The sequence below is a fragment of the Myripristis murdjan genome, chromosome 3 (genome assembly GCF_902150065.1).
Source record: "Myripristis murdjan chromosome 3, fMyrMur1.1, whole genome shotgun sequence".
Classification (NCBI taxonomy): domain Eukaryota; kingdom Metazoa; phylum Chordata; class Actinopteri; order Holocentriformes; family Holocentridae; genus Myripristis; species Myripristis murdjan.
Genome location: NC_043982.1, coordinates 32,364,978 through 32,383,302, shown reverse-complemented (window position 1 = coordinate 32,383,302; position 18,325 = coordinate 32,364,978).

Below are 18,325 nucleotides of genomic sequence, written 5' to 3'. Positions count from 1 at the left end.
AGGCATTAGTCCATAGGCATTAGGCCAGACTATAGGATGGTTACATCAAAGCTTTGACAAGTATTCAGATTTATTGCTTTAAGGTTTCATTCAAAAACATTTTTAATCACACTGACTGAGCAAGTCAGTAATGTTGATTGTTGGACACAGTATTAGGCTACTTGTGGATTTGTCAGTTAATACCAAGAGCTGGTTGACTCTGTCTCTGTTGACTTGGTCTTTATCCCTTCTCTCTCTGTTACGTAAGGTCTTATCCCTTACTTTACCATCAACTGCTCACAATTACTTAAATGTTAAAGGTACAAAAGTGTGACCCAGCGAGCACCAAATGGTGGTAAAATTTGTGCCTGGGGGATAAGGATGAGGGTCGTCCCCACGACTGTCCTGCAACTTTTTGACACAATTACATTGAACTAACATGGTTATTTACAGCCTTTACTGTTTGACTAATCTCAGACTTTGTCTCTGCTGGCCTCCATATTCTGTCTCTGCTTGTGAGCTAATAAAAATGAAACAACAGGGGCTCGACTGGTTGTCTGATTAATAACAACCTCTGAAACTTTCAAATATGCTTTCTTGTAATTTAAATGATGCTGCACTGTGTGATGAATTACAAACTCCTTCCATTGTATGAGTTGGTGAGCAAGTTTTAAATTAACACAATATTCGATTTTATATGTGTATAAAATATGCTTAATATACATACAACAGTAAAACTATTTTCTTGGCAGGTATTTTTTTCTTAGTTTATTCGTCTTTGTAAGGTGAAGTTCATTTTAAACTCATTGCTCCCAATAATTGTTATGAGTATAGAAAAGCAAAGAGACATTTTCTGGACAATGTGGGTCAGCAAATTCATTGGAGGAACACATTTCAGCACAATACTGTCAAGGCTACCCTGACTAGTCTGAACAGGCTCCATGTATTTGACTGTATTTGTGTCAGTTCAGAGTGTGGTCTGGTGTTTGCCTGGTTCCGCCAAAGAGGGTGGCAGCTATTTCAGGAAACATCTAAAGGTATGTTACACAGCACATGCAGCGTCTTTATGTGAGCAAATGCCACTATCAGAAAAAAACACATTCACTCTTAAAATAAAAACCCGCCCCAATCATATCATTTTGGTGTGTTTAAAATGTAACTCACATTTCAAAACCTTTGTATCCTTTCTAACACACATATCTTAACCTGCACAGATGTGATAAACCCAATTTGTTGGAAATGACAGGGATAAAACAGAAAAGTAAAGGAGTGTGAAGATAATAGGATTAGGGAAAAAAATCATTGAGCAACACTCAAAAATGACTCAATCCTGTCATTAGAATAATGTGAGGCAGTCTACAAACAAGAGACACCCTCGTCCGCTGGATTTGTGGAGCTCTGAACAGTGAACAACCTCCAGTATCTGAATCCAGAACTGAGACACGTACAGGCAGGTGCTGTTGTCTGCCACAAGGGTCAGAAATGAATGGGGCTTGAGGCAAAAATGCCAATCAAAGTTCATTAAATGCACCACTTAAAAATGAGAGGGCAAAATAAAATTAAATGAAAATAATAATTAGGGGCCTTGTTTTTTTTTTTTTATTATTATTATTTTTGCATTGCAAGGTATTAATATTGATTCACTGAACTGTTATGTATCCAAGTGCTGATGCCACTACCGTCTCCTGTGGGCCAGTGTAGGTGTTGAGGACTCAATAGCTATGTTTACATGCGCAAAATTTCTCCAATCCGATCTAAACCTTGGTTGATCGGAAATTCCAAATCCACTGTTTACATGTACACTAAATAAAATGATCCGATCATGACGTGTGTATACATGCACCAAGCGTTTGATCACAATCAATCATTTGGGCATGCGCAGAGTCGTCTAATTTTCTGGAAATAGTAGTAGAAGAAGAAGCTGTACTTCCGCCTGTGTTGTAAACAAACGCCGCGTTGTCTGCACGTCCTCAGCTCGTTCACTCTTTGTGCCTCTCACATTTTATTTTCCTCCCCTCTGGCACAGTGTCTGTTTATATAGGTTTTTTTTTTTTTTTTAATATGGACCTTTTGGACCGTTTGCTGCTTGTTGAAAAACGACCGGCTGCCGCAAAGGCGGAAACGCATCACGCTGACGTAACACACATGCGCAGTGGAGATAATTTTACCCCAACCGGGAAGACAGGATCCGAATGGATGTGTACATGGACGCCGTTCGGAATAATGATCGGCATAAACCACCTCTCTCTTTCGGAATGAAATTTCTTTCCGAATGGACCGTATCGGATCACAATCTTCCGATTGACGTGTTTACATGAAGCATTTTTAACCTGATTTGGCCTTTATTCCGATTATTTGTGTCCATGTAAACATAGCTAATGACAAGGTGATTTTTTTTTTCTCAAACTTGCCTGGAGAGAAGAATGGATCAGAAAACAGCTGAGAATATAGTGTGAAACAGCAGCTATTTTTACTGATTGTTATCCTGTCTGCATACAGTATACTGTGATTAAAAAAAAAAAAAAAAAAACTATTTAGCGCTTTCTTACTTACCAGTGTGCAAGCAAATGTTTTATCATTTTTCAAAAAACTGCAAAAGGGGCCAAAATATCCCTTTAAAGCCACACTATATAAGATTTTAGATTTCTTGCAAAACAGCACCCCCTGCAGTCACTGAGTGTAATTCCCTCTTCCACCGCTGTCATAAACTCCAGTACATGTGCATCTGTTTACAAGCAGGATGATCAAGAACTGACAAAGAAGACGCCAGACGCCAAGTAGCATGTTGACGGACAAAGTGGAGTATTAAAGAATTTAATACAAATACGATTCTACATAGTTTTATTTACTGTTATGATGAATAACAAAAAAGAATGAAAGAAAGTCTTAGTTTTGCTGAAATATTGCTTGCATTCTCAAAATTGTTTGCTAAGTCTCTGAATGTGGCGTAATGTTATGTGTGAAATGGAATAAAATGTTGTTGGCAACATGATATAGGCCGCATTGCACATTGCTACAACAACATAATTACTTTATTACACTCTAATTGAGATAGGTTGCGATGTTTCAAAGATTACTTGGCATGAGATTGACAAAGCCTTACAATTTTTTTTATTTTTCATTTATTTATTTATTTTTTTTTTTTGCTGTGAGATGAATTAATCTATTTGCGTGCTAGCCTGAGACAGAACTGAGGTTAGATGACTCTTGGGCTCCAAAAAAACCCTACAAAAATGATGCCGATGAGTTGACAGCCTTCGTCACAGTCTTTCATAGCTAACATGGGCAGGGATGTGCTCTCTGCTGTATTCCTGTTAGCCGTGAGACGGATCACTACAGGGAACGTCAGGACAGTGGAGACAGTTTGCTCAATCAGAAAGCATAGTGTATGAGGTTTGGATTTTTATAACAACGTTTTTTTATTTGGTTTTCTTGCAGGATTCAGCCACAATTTCAGCCTCCTCTGAAGTAGGAGAGGGACTGAGTGGAGGCCTGATGTTTGATGTGCTGACGTCACTGGAGGTTCCTGCTGACATCTCAGATGGGGCACCATTACATTGGTGCACCTGAAACCAACTGCAGGGAAGTGGATACAGACACTGAGAGGCTCTGCTGTTGCCAGATGTCTCACGTGGAGAATTACATATCAGATGAGGGGATCTTGCAACTATTGATAGCTACAAATGGAGCAGCAATGTTATAGGCATGCAGCATATAGACAGGATGTGCTGTGGTAGCATTTGGTAAGGGCAACAATTGTTATTCCAAGCTTCTGTTTTTGGAAAATTTGGGCTGCATTTCCCGACCCTCTGGTTTCAAGGTATGTCCCTTGTGTGTCCCCTTGTCCTATGTGACCTTGTCTCTCATATATATTTGTGTGTGTGTGTGTGTATGTGTGTGTGTGTGTGTGTGTGTATAGTTATATACTGTATATTGTTACTTCTTATTTTTATGTTCTCGGTCACATGTTTCTTTGTTTACTAATGAAACCAAACATTTTTGCAGCTGTTGAATTATTTACAAATATCTATATCTATACACCCAGCAGGGGTGTCAAAATCAATCTAAGGGATGATATTCAAAAGTCACAACCAATTTTAGGGAACTATTTATATAATGCTTTGGCCCAAAGTAGGCAATCTTGATCAAAATATGTCCTGTATAAAGATGATTCATACACAGAATGAACTTCACATGAGATATTTTTCTTCAAAAATATCTTTCTATAAAACAAAGCAAGGATATGTGAAACTAAACTGATTGGAAAATCACATGAAGTGTCCACTGCATTCCCTTTTTCTTACTTATTTTATCTACAAGCTGACCCTGAATTCTCTAAAATGACACATAGTTTCATCAGACAGTCAAAAATAACCACATAACTGATATTTAGCTGAGAAAAAATCTAGCGTCGTGTTTTTATTCATACATGTTCATTACTGACACACAAATCCAACTAGACAAAAGTAATATTTACATGTTTAATTTGATCAAAATATGCAAAAGTGTTTCAGATGTAAAACATCTGAATATAGGCGGGTTGAGGCAGGAAAAACTGGTTTCTGGAACAATCTTGTCTGATGATGTACGTGATGTACGTGCTGACTACAAAAAAACAACAACAAACATTGGTGGCGCCATAACAAGTTTTTGTTGAAAATTTTCTTTCTTGGTTCTTGAAAACTAATGTTTTTAAGTAAAAAGTACATGTTCAGACATTTTTTTTCTTGCAGCCGCTGACTTTGCAAAGTTCTCACTAACGTGTAAAAGCCAGTCCAATATTTACTCCAGTCTTGCCTCTTGCTTGGTCACTCTGTCTTTTCATTATTTCTTGCTTCCTACATCAACACTGTCTTTGTGCATTGTTTTATACACATTACCATGTAATTCCACAGGACATATTTGGTATCTTTGGAAACTTGGGATCTGCACTAGAATTTAAAATAAAGTCCTCTGTGTTTCAGCAAAGCATGGACATGCAGCATGCATCTATAATGATGAAACCACCGATGGGACCAGCAGAGCTGCTTAAAGTCTGTAAAGTGTTGCAAAACCCTCCAGAAAATGTTGTTAATATACTGAAACGCTTTATATGTTCTCCTGTTGGTGCTTGGTGCTATATTTGCTTACTGCACACATGAGGTGTTCTCTGCTCTCTGAGCAATACCAACAAAATGGAGGGTGGCCTACATTTTACAGCTAATCCTAATGACATTCTCATGGCTGACAGTCATGCGCTCTCTCTCTCTCTCTCTCTCTCTCTCTCTCTCTCTCTCTCTCTCTCTCTCTCTCTCTCTCTCTGACTCAAATTGCCTCTGGGCCTATAGTGAGAGTAAAACATCAGTAACGATACAATTTTGGTTCTTTACTAAGCCTGGGATCACTGTGTTGCTCAGCCCACATTAAAGAGGTTTCCCCAAGGCCTTGAAAATCCTTGAAAGTTTTTGAGTTTTAGGGGAAAAAAAACGCTGTTAAAGTTTTTGAATGGACACCCTTTATTAAAATGTACCAGCCAAATTCATAATTTACCTCAGCCCTCTCTGTCCAAGGATCACCTTACGTTCTGAGAAAAAGCCTCTAATGGAGATTTTCCGTTTTAAAATGTTTCCAATGTCCCAATTGTGAGCCCTTGAATTTCATTAAGCAAGACACTGACAGTCATTTAAAGTGTCCAAGTGAATCGTGGCACCTTGAAACAATCTCTACCATTCTGTAACCGTTATGCAAGCGGCACACCAGGGAAACTCAGCCTGTATCAGAAATGCTCTTAATGATTTATTTCACTCTACACAGACTTAAGCACATGTTCAAATATTCTAACGTTCCATCCCTGAGCTGGCACCTGGAAAGAAATAAAAACCTACATGGGAGGGATGAAAGACTTGAAATTAAAAATAAATTTACTCATGCATTTGTTACTACTAGCAGCCCTCAAACCATTTCAACACACGCACTTCCATTTGATTTTTAATGAGACTGGCTTTAGTACTGAAGTGCAGTAGATAAAAACATAGAAAATACTACTCATTTTATTTTACAGGCAGTATAACTTAAGAAGAATCTCTCACATAAAATTGTGTGCTGCGAGTACAATAAGAGTAGAAGCCAAATGTATATGAGAAAGTGGTGTGGTGTTATCTCCATAGGACTGTGTGTGTGTGTGTGTGTGTGTGTGTGTGTGTGTGTGTTTCTATGGCAACAATCCTCATTCTCATAATGATATTGAGCCTGACATTACCCCAGAAGTGTGACATTAACTAACTTTGATTCTAACTTCTGGGATGTAGCGTTTCATTATATTAGATACAAGTGCCTTTTGCTGTTGTAAAAAGGCAGGGAGACAAGCAGTACATACGTACCTGCACAACAAACCACAAAGGACACCAGAGAAGCTTTCCAAATGACAATTCAGCCACTCTCTTCTTTCAATTCCTTCCCAAGGTGAAAAACATGGCACATTTACCCTTTCTGCCACCTTAGCCACCCTGCAGTTTTTTACCTCAAGAATCTACAGCCTACCGTGCTCCATCAATTACAGCCTGTGCTATTGTGTTGAGTGGACTGGGAGTAGGACTGACAGCAGATTGTGATTGCATTTACTTGATACATTTGGGGGAAAGAGGAAAAAAACGAAAAAAAAAAAAAAAAAAAACATTTCTCTGGGTCATGTATATCGAGCGGTTGTTGTTGTTGTTTTTTTCCTGATAGCTGCTTCTGTCTGGTTGAACTGGGCCACTCTGTCTGGTGTGTGTGTGTGTGTGTGTGTCCTCTCAGCTCTGTTTTCCTCCAGCAGATCCGCTGTATAGTAAAATCCCTCAGAGACAGAGCTTTTAATGGAGGTCCTCAATGGTTGTGTTTCGCCCTCACATACAATTAGAGGGGTCCAGTCTCTCTCTATATTCAAAGCCCTTCCAGAAATAAACTTTTTCAAGTTAGTTTACATTCAATTACAGTTCACCGTCTTGAGCTGTGGCTGTTTATTTGTGCTTGAGCCGGCTAGCTAACTGGGGGCCATTGCAGACAGGCCTGAGCCAAACAAAAACTTGTTAAAAACAGTGTTACTACAGTTGATTGAAAAGCTCCTCTCTAACTCCGGTAGAAGAGGGAATAACTGCATTCCAGGGAGTCGTCTTCACTTGGCTCCCAGGATCGGACTGCACATGGTGACTGCTGATGAGCTCTACTTTCCTTCAGACGCTAGGCAGTGTGGTCTCTGCCCCATGCTTGATCTTGTGAATTTTGTGCTTTAGTGTTTCATTTCAGTGACTGATAACTCTGTATCAGCATTAAGAAATGTTTTATTTAACTCATATCCATTGCTACTGTTATTGCTATTTTCATTAATGCTGCTGTATACAGTATAATAGCTGTTAAGGGCGCATTATGACACTGAATGTACTCCATCAGTAAGGTCGGGTCTCAAGTGCAGCTTATGGCCTGATGTGAACAGACATAATAAAGTCACACTTTCACAACAGTAACTAAATAAACTAAGCTAATAAGAACAGAATGAAAGAGATTTTTTAGAGGCCAGGAAATTCAGCTCTTGTGGAAGTAATCACTAAGTTATTGATTAACTATCTTGTCAGTGTACCCACAGATAAATTGTGCTCTTGGACAGAAAACTCTTGCTTAATGCACCTTTAAAGTTGTAATGTTGTTGGGCAGTTGTAATTTTCTCAAAAATAAATGTCAATATACATATTCTCTATCACTATATTCTCTATGATATGACACAACAGTGTTGCAGCCAGAGAAACTGAATGGAAGAAGAATGGACATTTCCATTCAAGTCAACACAGCAGACCACTGCCATTGCAAAGAACGGTTACCATTGTAACCAATGGGCTAACTTCGTATAAACGTCTGCATAAACCGGTTGTGACAAGTTGCAGACTCACTGAAGAAATGTTCTACTGTACTGACAAAACGAGCAGTGGAGTAGGGGAGCGCGGGGTAGAAACTAACATGGGGTCAGTTATAACACAGACTTTTTAGGTAGTTGCACAAGGTCAACCAGTGCTTCAGGTTAGTTCGTCACATGAACGTAAGAGAGCCCAGCACGAATTTTGGGGGGAATTGGCTGCATTTTTGAGGAGATATGTGTAAAAGTGTGTTTTACCACCAAGTAAGTGAATTTCTTTACCTTTCTAATTTTTTGACTACTGAACTGTGTGCGTGTGTTACTGAATCCAATCTTACATCAACGTATTAAGCATCATGTTGCCTAAAACATAGCACTGATTCAAAACATTTAGCTAACTCATAGCGAGTGCTAGTCAGGTTTGAGCCCAGTGACTACACAGTGGGGTTGGTTGTAACGCAGTGTTACAACTAAGCCACAATAAAAACAACTACATATTTGTCACTAACATAAGAGTAACATTAGCTACGTAGTGTCGCTGTGTGTGTGTGTGTGCGCGCGCGCGCGTGCGTGTGTGCATGCGTGTGTGCACAAGGTGGACCATGTGTGTGTGGATATAACATCACTGTAAAAAATTACCAGCATTTCACAATAATTAAGACAGAGCTGCCAACTCTCACGCATTGGCCGTGAGACTCACGTATTTGATTGGCTTCACACGCTCTCACGCCACACCTCCGATTTCTCACGCTGAAGTGCTCATCAAGAGCCTTTTTTACTTTTGACTAAAAACGGTTCTGTTTATCTGTGATCTATCTGTTGAGGCTGAGAAAAGCCACTTTTTATGCCTACACAGCAGAGGCTGCGGCGGCTGGGCCACTTTTACAAGAGGCCCCGCCAATCAGAAGAATCTTTTCAATCAATCAGGGATTTCCACCTCACCCCACCAGCATATTATCCAATGAAATTATGAGTTAGAGGATACTCACATTACAAAGTTTGTACCGCGCCCAAGCGCAGTGTTGCCAACTCCTCAGTAAGGAAAGTAGCTATTGGCTGTCCTAAAAGTCGCTAGAAGTCGCCAAATGATTGTAATGGACGCTGTAGGAGATGAATAACGTCGTGGGAGAAACAAAAAGTGACTAAAAAACACCCTAACACCCCACTTTTAGAACTACAAACGGCGGCTTTGCGCATGCGCGATTCATCTGCTTCCTGGCCGCGGAGTGTTGGGTCTCCTCCCTACTCCTCTCCTGACTGCAGCTGCCTGCGACTGCCGTGCGCGGCTCGAGGCTGTGACCACCTGTGAGGACTCTGGCGCGGGGGAGGGGCTCGCGGCAGCACCCGCTGCTCGCTGAGAACAGGAACTGCAGAGGAACGATACGTGCTTTCATGTCAGTTTCCAAAATACCAGAAAGTCCCCAATAACACCAGGAAAAGTCGCTAGATTTGTCGCTAGTCGCTTTTAACAAAAAAAAGTCGCCATGGGGAGTTGGAAAGTCGCCAGATTTAGCGAGAAAGTCGCCAAGTTGGCAACACTGCCCAAGCGTTCATGCACAAGCACGTGCACAGTCACGCACGCAGCGCAAACGTGGATACGGTGTAAATCATGCAACTTTCCTCTTGCCCCCGCAAAATCGTTTAATGCGCGCAGTGCGATTACCAGCAAATCGCCGCGTTGCGCAATCAATAATCAACCATGTTGTCTGTGTTGTTGTCCGTTGTGCTGCTGCAACCGCATATAAACAAAAGTCGGTTTATAATGAAAGTACGGCAGTCTGTGTGCGCGGCGCACCTGTCAGAGTCGGCAGACCTGGTGCACCGCGACGGCAACGGCCGGCACTGGCCGCGGCACCGCACAGTGCGCGGCCACCCGGTCAGGTCTGGTCTTCCGGATCTGACAGGTGCCGCTCCGGCTGTCAGTTGGACCGTTAAATGCTGTAAAATCCAAGGGGAAGGGAGGAGGAGGCCATTTCCCTCTTCTCTTCTGGGCTGAGTGAGCTGCATGCATAACGTCTGTTTGCAGTACACCCATGGTATTTTAATTAGCACTATTAGCTAACTAGCTAACGTTAGCTAGCTGCAGCATTTGCCCGTGTGGTCTGATATAGGCTAGCTAATGCTAGCTAGCTAACGCTAGCGTTTGCTATTTACCACCGCCGATCTTATTATTTAAATTTGAATACCTAAATACTGTACATTATGCTTTTACTGAACTGTTGAGTGTGCATATGATAAGATTATGAAGGATGACGACTCAACTTGATAAATGCTGCCTGCAATACATAAGTCCATTTAAAACTGAAACTATCTTTGCTTATTAACAGGTACTTCTTGGGCATCAATCCTGAAAGAGGCTCAAAGACCAGGAAGCGGACAACAATGAACCCTCATATGAGCAGCCTTTTGAGGAAACTTTCACTTTTCACTTTTGAGTGGGCATCATAGTTTTTTTTTTTTTTTTTTTTTTTTTTTTTTTTTTTTGCTGCAGCAGTTGTCAGGCTCAGTTTTGAGTAGTTCTTTTTGTACTTTTTTTGAAGACAACGTTGCACTACAAGATTTTTGTACAACGCTGTTGCGTGTGGATTATAGAATGTTTGAGACTGAGAGGAGCGCCTGACCCCTTCACGACATCCCTTCATCGCTCTCTCCCTTCCTCTCTTACCTTGCCATGTAGGCCTCATTCCCATCCTCTTACTGTTATTGTGACACAGCTGGGTAGTTGAATGGCAAGTTTCTGCACAGTTTCTCTGCATTTTAAAATGGCTTTGAAAAGTTTGACTAGGACTAGGAAGTTGAATTTCTTGAATTCTTGAATTTCTTGGCATTTATGTTGAATAACCCTTTATTTGTAAATAAATATGCCATTGGGCTAACATTGACTTTACCTCAGAGTTGTGTGTTGGTGTGTTAATTGTACAATGATTGTAAATTCACAGTAAATGGAAACTTCATCTGCATTACTTTCACAGTAAATTACTGGCCAATTTTTGCATGATTTCCACAGTATACATAGTAAATTCACAGTAAATTACTGTCAACTTGTGCATTACTTTCACAGTACACACTGTAAAAGTACAGGGCCTTGTTGTAATGATGTACAGCAAAAGGTTGTAATTCCCCAGTAATGTACTGTAATATCACAGTAATTGCTTTGTCATTGAAGCTGTGAAGTTACAGTACACAGTTGTGCTTTTACAATAAAGCATTGTAATATCACAGATGTGAAATTACAGTAAATTGCTGTGAGTACATTTCACAGTATATCGCTGTAATCCTTACTGTGAAAGTCATGCAAAACAATAATTTACTGTGAATTCACAGCGAAAAATTTTGCACTGTTGTAATATCCTAAATGGGACTCACGGTGTATTTGTGGTAGTGTAGGCCTGCGTTTATATTGGTCATAAGACTTTTATGGGCCGGGGAACTCCACTACGCCACTGATGGCCTACACAATCAGTATCCCCCAACAGAATGTAGATGAGATTGTATTAAACTGTGTTAAACCAAACCTTTCTTTAAGTGTTACAACTAAGACTCCCTTTGTTACAATTTACCCCACAGGTGGGGTAAATTGTAACATTTCTCTTCTTCCACTTTGGGTGAAATACCACGGAAATGGTAGGTTATAGAAACAAAGTTAAAGTGTTGATTTGTAGCAGAGATGTGTATGTTGCTTGTATTAAAAAATGAGTTCTCTAACTCCTTTTTTTGCCTTTGCCCTGAAACGTTAGGTTGTACACCTCGCTCCCCTAACATGAAGCATGGAGAGGCATGTTGCAACTGTCATATATGTATGGAATTTGCAAAAAAGATCATTGATGATGATCATTGAAAAGGGTTTAAATTGTGAATAGGAGTACTTAAGCCTTATACTCAATTATTCTCAATTGGCTTCTTAGCGAAAACAAACGTTTATTCATTATGAACAAAAAAACATATATATATATATATATATATATACACATGTGTGTGTGTGTGTGTGTGTGTGTGTGTGTGTGTTTAAGTGTTAAAAAAGTATATTTTGGAAGTATATTTTGGAACTTTGTCATATTATTATTATATTATTCAGTGTGAATTTTTATTACATTAATGGTTTATTACACTGGTGGGAAGTTATTACAATTATGGTTGCAACAAAAGTGTCTTTTGTGCTGTCACCATTTTCTTTTGAATGAGTCAAATAACCACAATAACCAGTTCTTACATTTGCTGCTTTAAAAAGCCAATCGCAGTTTTTCTATGTCCTGGACAAAATCCTCTGGCACACAGATAATGTGGTTGTGAATGTGACGTGATGGATTTCACCTTAGGTCTAGTTTGTTTGGTATGAAGAGAGGAGGAATAAGTTAGCATGAGCGGCTTTATCCACCGTGGCTGAACAGACAAAGAGCAGCACCACAGCACAGCACAGCCAATCCTTTTTGAGTAACAGATGGGAAGTGTAGGACACAAGCGCCACAGGAATGAGGCATTAGCAACAAAAACATAAAAAATAAGAAAAACAGCAACAATAACCTACAGCTGCACAGAGTACCATTTTAAGAGCAATAACAAAACAGTTTGTCATTTTCCAGTAAGTGTTGTGTTGCATATTACCCACAGGGTGTGGTTTGACACATATCACAGGTGTAATTTCAACTAGGAACAGGGGATACACGTCCTCTGCAGTTTTGAAAATTGCTGTTTTGTACCCCCCCACTGTTTATGAAAAGTTGTCATTGTAATGTCAATACTGAACACTTCCTGCATATGGTATATGGTTTACTGTGATAATTTAATAGGACAGGGATTTTCAATCCAGTTCTCAGGGACCACCTCAAATCACACACATTTATTTAGTTGCTGAGTTAGTGCACACTAGTTAGTCAATTACTAAACAAGGCCTTTACCAATCAAACCACTTGTTAGCACAATCATTTTTTTAGAAGAATACTGGTTTTCCTCCAAAAGCCCAGCTGGTTTTAAAACATATCTAAATTTGAATGTCAGGGTGCATGAACAACAACTGTAAGAAAGCTTGTTTGGCCCCTTACTATAAAGCAGTAACTTCTGCAGGTGGCAAGAGAGAGAGAGAAGGACCTCCTGACTTTTTTTGCCTTATTGCTATATCTAGCAATCTATATGTCTAGATATATAGACAGATAGTTACAAAAATGGGTAAATTAAATGTGTCTTTCTTTTCTGACCTGTTGCACATCCGGTGAAACTGACCAGCAAATACTGTTTGAATAAATCTATAAACCTGATTATCTTCTCCAACTTATTCTCTGACCGGAATATCATCCATATTCCAACCATAGCCCACCCAAACCAGACAATTTTGTGGCCCCAGCCTCTACTATAACTCCAGTATTTTCACTCCAGAAACATCAGAGGTAAGCTGGTCCAAACTGATCAGTGACAAAATCTGAAAGACACTCTTCCGTATGATATAGCAAACACACAAACAGTAAACATTTGAGTCCCAAGAGCCCTACAGCCACAGAGATATAGTCACAGATAATTGGGAGTAAGAGCAAGAAACATGAAGCGAGAAATACAATTTTACTTAGTAGCTGCTTTGAAAAAAACAACAACAACAAAAAAAAACCTGCATTTACAAATTCATATAAAAATGTAGAAGAAATGTTAAAGGTCAGATCCATGGGACCAAAACTAGTCTAAAAAACATATAACAATTTCTTTCTTTTGTATATAAAAGCAGTTGGCAGTAACTATCTATATATCATACTGACAAATTTAGAAAAAAAAATCTAATTTGAATGTAGTTAAACAAACACCAGTCTACCAGTTTAATTGCATGCACCTCCTGTCTCTGTGTCTAACACAGTGAGACAGAGAGGAGGGAGGAGGGACAGAAAATGAACAATGGCGTGTTGTGAGTGGGAGGCCCTATATATGTTTAGATGCTGCTGCTGATCATCATTCAGGGTGTGTGAGAGCGAAAGTAGGCCAGCTGAGCTGAAGAGCACCCATTGATTGTGCCGAGCACATCTTACTTATTTTAGAGTTGTAGCCTTTCTCCCTTGAGATACCTAAGGCAAAGATCCAGCCCAAGACTGTATAAGGAAGGAATCACTCCACTGAGACCAATGCAGGAGCTGCAGTGCCCAGGTTAATAAGCAAGGTTTCACTGACAAAGACCACACCAATAGATTTATGGACTTGCAGTCCTTTATTATTGAATGGATATGAATGGAGGCGAGCTGGGTCGATGCTGAAAAGATGAATCAAGCATCCAAGGGAAGGAATGAGGGATGAGGGATGTAGGGATAGAAACTGAGGGATAAAGGGTTGAGAAGGTGAGCGATGAAAGGCTGTGGCATAGGGGGTGAGGGAAAAAGGATCAAGGTGGATGAATGAAGCTGTGGATTGATGGTCCGCTGTTGTCTGCTGATGGTGGAGTGGCACAAGGACTTCTCTGTCGGAGAGAGCCGTCTCTTCACTCCAGTCAGACGGATCACACTAAACAGTGGAGGTGGCTCCTGTCCGAAAAGCGTGCCTGGAGCACAGCTGTAGGAACATTTCAGCTCTGAATAGTAGGGTTGGGCGCTGAGAACTAGTTCCCAAGTAGAGCTAGTTCCAAAATTCCAATCCCTTAAGAATTATTAAGATATTTTAATTTAGATTCTTCTGATTGGTTCCTAAACAGATTTCACTCACGCTAGTTTCTGTGTCAGTGGAGGGCACATGGACTCTTAACATTGCACGTCTCCTAAGCTAGTACACACTAGTGCTCTTTCTGGACTGGACGGCAATGCTCAAAGTGATACATTTATTTTGATTGGGCAATCAAAAGCGTGGGCTCATTTTGTTTTAGAAAACAAGGCGTCGGACCAGTGCAACACCTACGCCAAACTTACTTCATTCAAGGGAGAATGGACTGTTTACATGATAAAACACTACTGCCTGCATGGTATACAAATCAACGAGTGTATCGTGTTTGATGTGCTGTGCCAGTCTACAACAGCCAGCACCTCATCATAATTGGGTAAGTGAAAATGAAATAGCGTTTGTCTTATTATTATTTGTTATTTGGTTTGGTTGTAATTATGCAAGTGCACCGAGCACCACACACACTTTCCTAGCTCTCTCTCATTAGCACCCATATGGGCTGCAGCTGCCCAAACTGTAAATTAATTGGTTTTTAGACTGTTGCCATGTTGTTATTTCTGCAGTTTTCAGTGTTACAGTTACAGTACAGTAAATGAAAAACGAATGGATTGAATAACAGCAACCAAATTAAACTGTATGAAATTGACAGGTTCTATAAACTGTACAAAGACAATTGCAAAGATGAATAAAACTGCATATGACTTGTGTTAAGGTTTTTAAAAATAAAAGGGCTTTTTGTTTGTTTGTTTGTTTTTTGTTTGTTTGTTTTGTGACGCATGTGACCTGTTTTGACCCCAGCCATCAAAGAATTGGAATCTAGAATTGTGAGGAACTGAAATCAATAGGCAGAATCAATAGGCAGGGCTGGGTATCCAAACGATACTCAAACCTGCTGGATAGGATATGACAAAGGCTTGTCTGGCCAGTCTCAAGTTTATAAAATATTGGGGGTTCCCTGGTGGTCACCACGTAAAGCTCATTCCACATACTAGGATAACGTAGTTGCAGCGATCAGGGTTCAAATCCGGTTCAAATTTGTTTTGAATCATTTCTAAAGGACATGCTAGCTACTGCCACTGCTACGGCTGCTGTTGCTTTTCAAATGTTCGCCTTCACCCACAAGTGATGTCACATCCAGAATCTGTGCAATGTGCAAAAAATATTGATGGACTGTATTCAGACCTGACTGTAGCATTAGGTATGTGTTACAACCATCTCTGTTCATGGTCCTGAAGTAGCAGGTCCCTGTAATCAAGGAAGGAGGAGACTTCAATGTTTCAAGTTAAATTTGGATGCAAGACATGGCTTTTGGCTTTATGAGGACCTTACATCAACATGCTGATATATGAGTGGGACAAGACTGGAACGGGACTTCTTAGCCTAGTTTAATAAAGAACTTAAATCCACTGATGTTGACTATGGTGGAAGATTTAGGGCTCTATTTTCATGCATATGCAAACACAGTCACAGCAAAATACCAATTTGTCATGTAGCACTATGATAAATTAGTATTTTACACAAATTCAATTTATATAACCTAGCAGATGTGAAAGGAAGGATCAGCCTTGAGGAATGATAAAGATGTCGTGGTGGAGGTGACCTAGCAGCAAGAGTAGTTGGTATATGGTGCATCTGTGAGCCACAGGAATTTTGAAATGAGCAAGGACATCCATTCTTGGAGTGAGACTGAATCGAGGATGATGCTGAAGAATTCCAGCGAAGTGCTGGGACCGTGCGGGGACTTTGAGGGACTACAAAGTCAAGAAATGTGGAGGTCAGAGCGGTGCGACCGTATGAGTGGAGAGGTAGAGTGTGGTTTTGCTGTGAGTCAGTGAATGGCAGGACAACCAGGATGTTTCACTGTCCAGTCACTCAAGCCACGGTCCAGCAGTGTGATAATCCAGTTGCTCATTTTCAATTGACTTTTCGTTGTTTAGGATTCGCCTGGTGTTCTGGTGCAACTGGATCTCAAACACATGGGAGAATGGCTTCTCAAATGGGCAATATCCCACAAACAGTGATGACAGTTAAACGTCTTAAACTGAGGCCTTGAAGCATACTTCTAAGCTGATAGGGATTTTTTTTATTTATTTTTTGAAGCACTGTACTGACACTTCTTCATTCTGGGGGGGAAATGTGAATTATGATGTTTGTCTTTCAAACACAATAATCTGACTGGTTGGTAGAGGTCATGACACCAAGATTACTTGTGGGTTGTAGCAGTTGGTGTTGTGAATTGTGGTCATTAAACAATGTATAAGTAGAGAATTTCAGTGTGTAACTTCAGTTTAGTAACTTTAGTAACAGTAATAACTTCAGATGGATCCATCAAGAAAAAGGTCCCAACTGCAGGAACATATTGAACTAGTGACCCCAAACATATTGAACTGGTGACCCAAAACAAGGTAAATCTTGCTAAAATACACAAAATGTGTATGCAGACTATTTAAACAACACATTACCTTTACATTGAACAGAAATGTGGATTTGTTTGCATTGTTTCAGTAAAATAAACCTCTAAATGGCCAGCCCTCGTCCAGCTTCTTCTGAACTGTGTGAAACAGTTTTGTCAAAGGCTGGAAAAAAATAGAAATCATCCGAATCCCTACACAAAATTACTGTTCCTTGATAAAAAATTCATTGAGCTCTCCTCCTCAGTTACACAAGCACATCCTCCGCATGCAATTCAGATAAGCATAACGAGGGAAATGATGAGGGCTACCTTATTTCACTTGTATTCTTATTCCATTAGTGGAGATCTGAAAATGGAGCCCCTAAATTGGCCAGTTATATTGGCCTAATCATTTCCCTTAATGTGCTTGTCTTTTTCTTGTGTCTGCCCTGTGCACCAAGCACATCCACTGCTCCACTGCCCTACTGTAAATACCTCTGCCCTATAATCTTGTGAACTCCATTTATAACATGACAACAGCCTACTTCAGAGTCTGATTGCTAACTGACATGCTCACACCATCACTAAAAACATTTATTAAGTGTACACATCAGTTACTAGGTGACATAATGTTTACAACAACACAGACAAGTTTATAAAAAAAAAATAATAATAAGTCATTGTGTGTGCATCAAAACAATCTGTAATGGCCTCAAAGCCTCAAAAAGCCTCCCTTCACCATCACTAACGATGGGATCTTTCCATGAGGATTGAGAGGCCAACAATGTTGGAATTATCGGACAATGAGAGCCTAGAATGATGCTGGGGAATGTGGACTGCAGAATGGAGCTTCTGCAGAGGATGATGGATATCAGGAGATGGAGAAGACTCTGAGACTTTGGGTGTGAGCTGGTCTTCTTCAAACAGATCACTTTCTGACAGGTTGAGAGGGAGCTCCTAGTCCATGGTTAAGGTGGGTATGTAGATGAAGAAGTTTAAAAAGGCAGTGTCGGTCTGGGGTTAGCTGTGTCTAAATACATTTTACACAGAAATGGGACATATTCAAGGCATGGTCTTTGCTGTTTTTTTTTTTTGTTTTGTTTTTTTTTATTGGTGCACCATTTAGCATTGCTGGCAAATTGGAAGTGCTCAGCTGATATTCTAAAGTTACAGATCAGAGACCTATCTTGAGTGGATTGTGGAATTTGTAATATTGGTTGTTATGGAATTATTAATAAGAAATAAATAAATTCATGAGGAAGTTTTATGAGAGGCTGAATTACGGGTATACTTTGACTTGGGTTTGGGTTTTGTAAGTGCAAAACATCAGAAAGCGAGACTAATTCATACTAATATGAAAACTGACACTGAAGAGTTATAAACGCTTCTCTGCACATACACTACATTTTATATAATTAGATAGAGTTGTTGCCTTTAGAAGTGTAGCTTTGTCTTCTGCCTTTGAAATT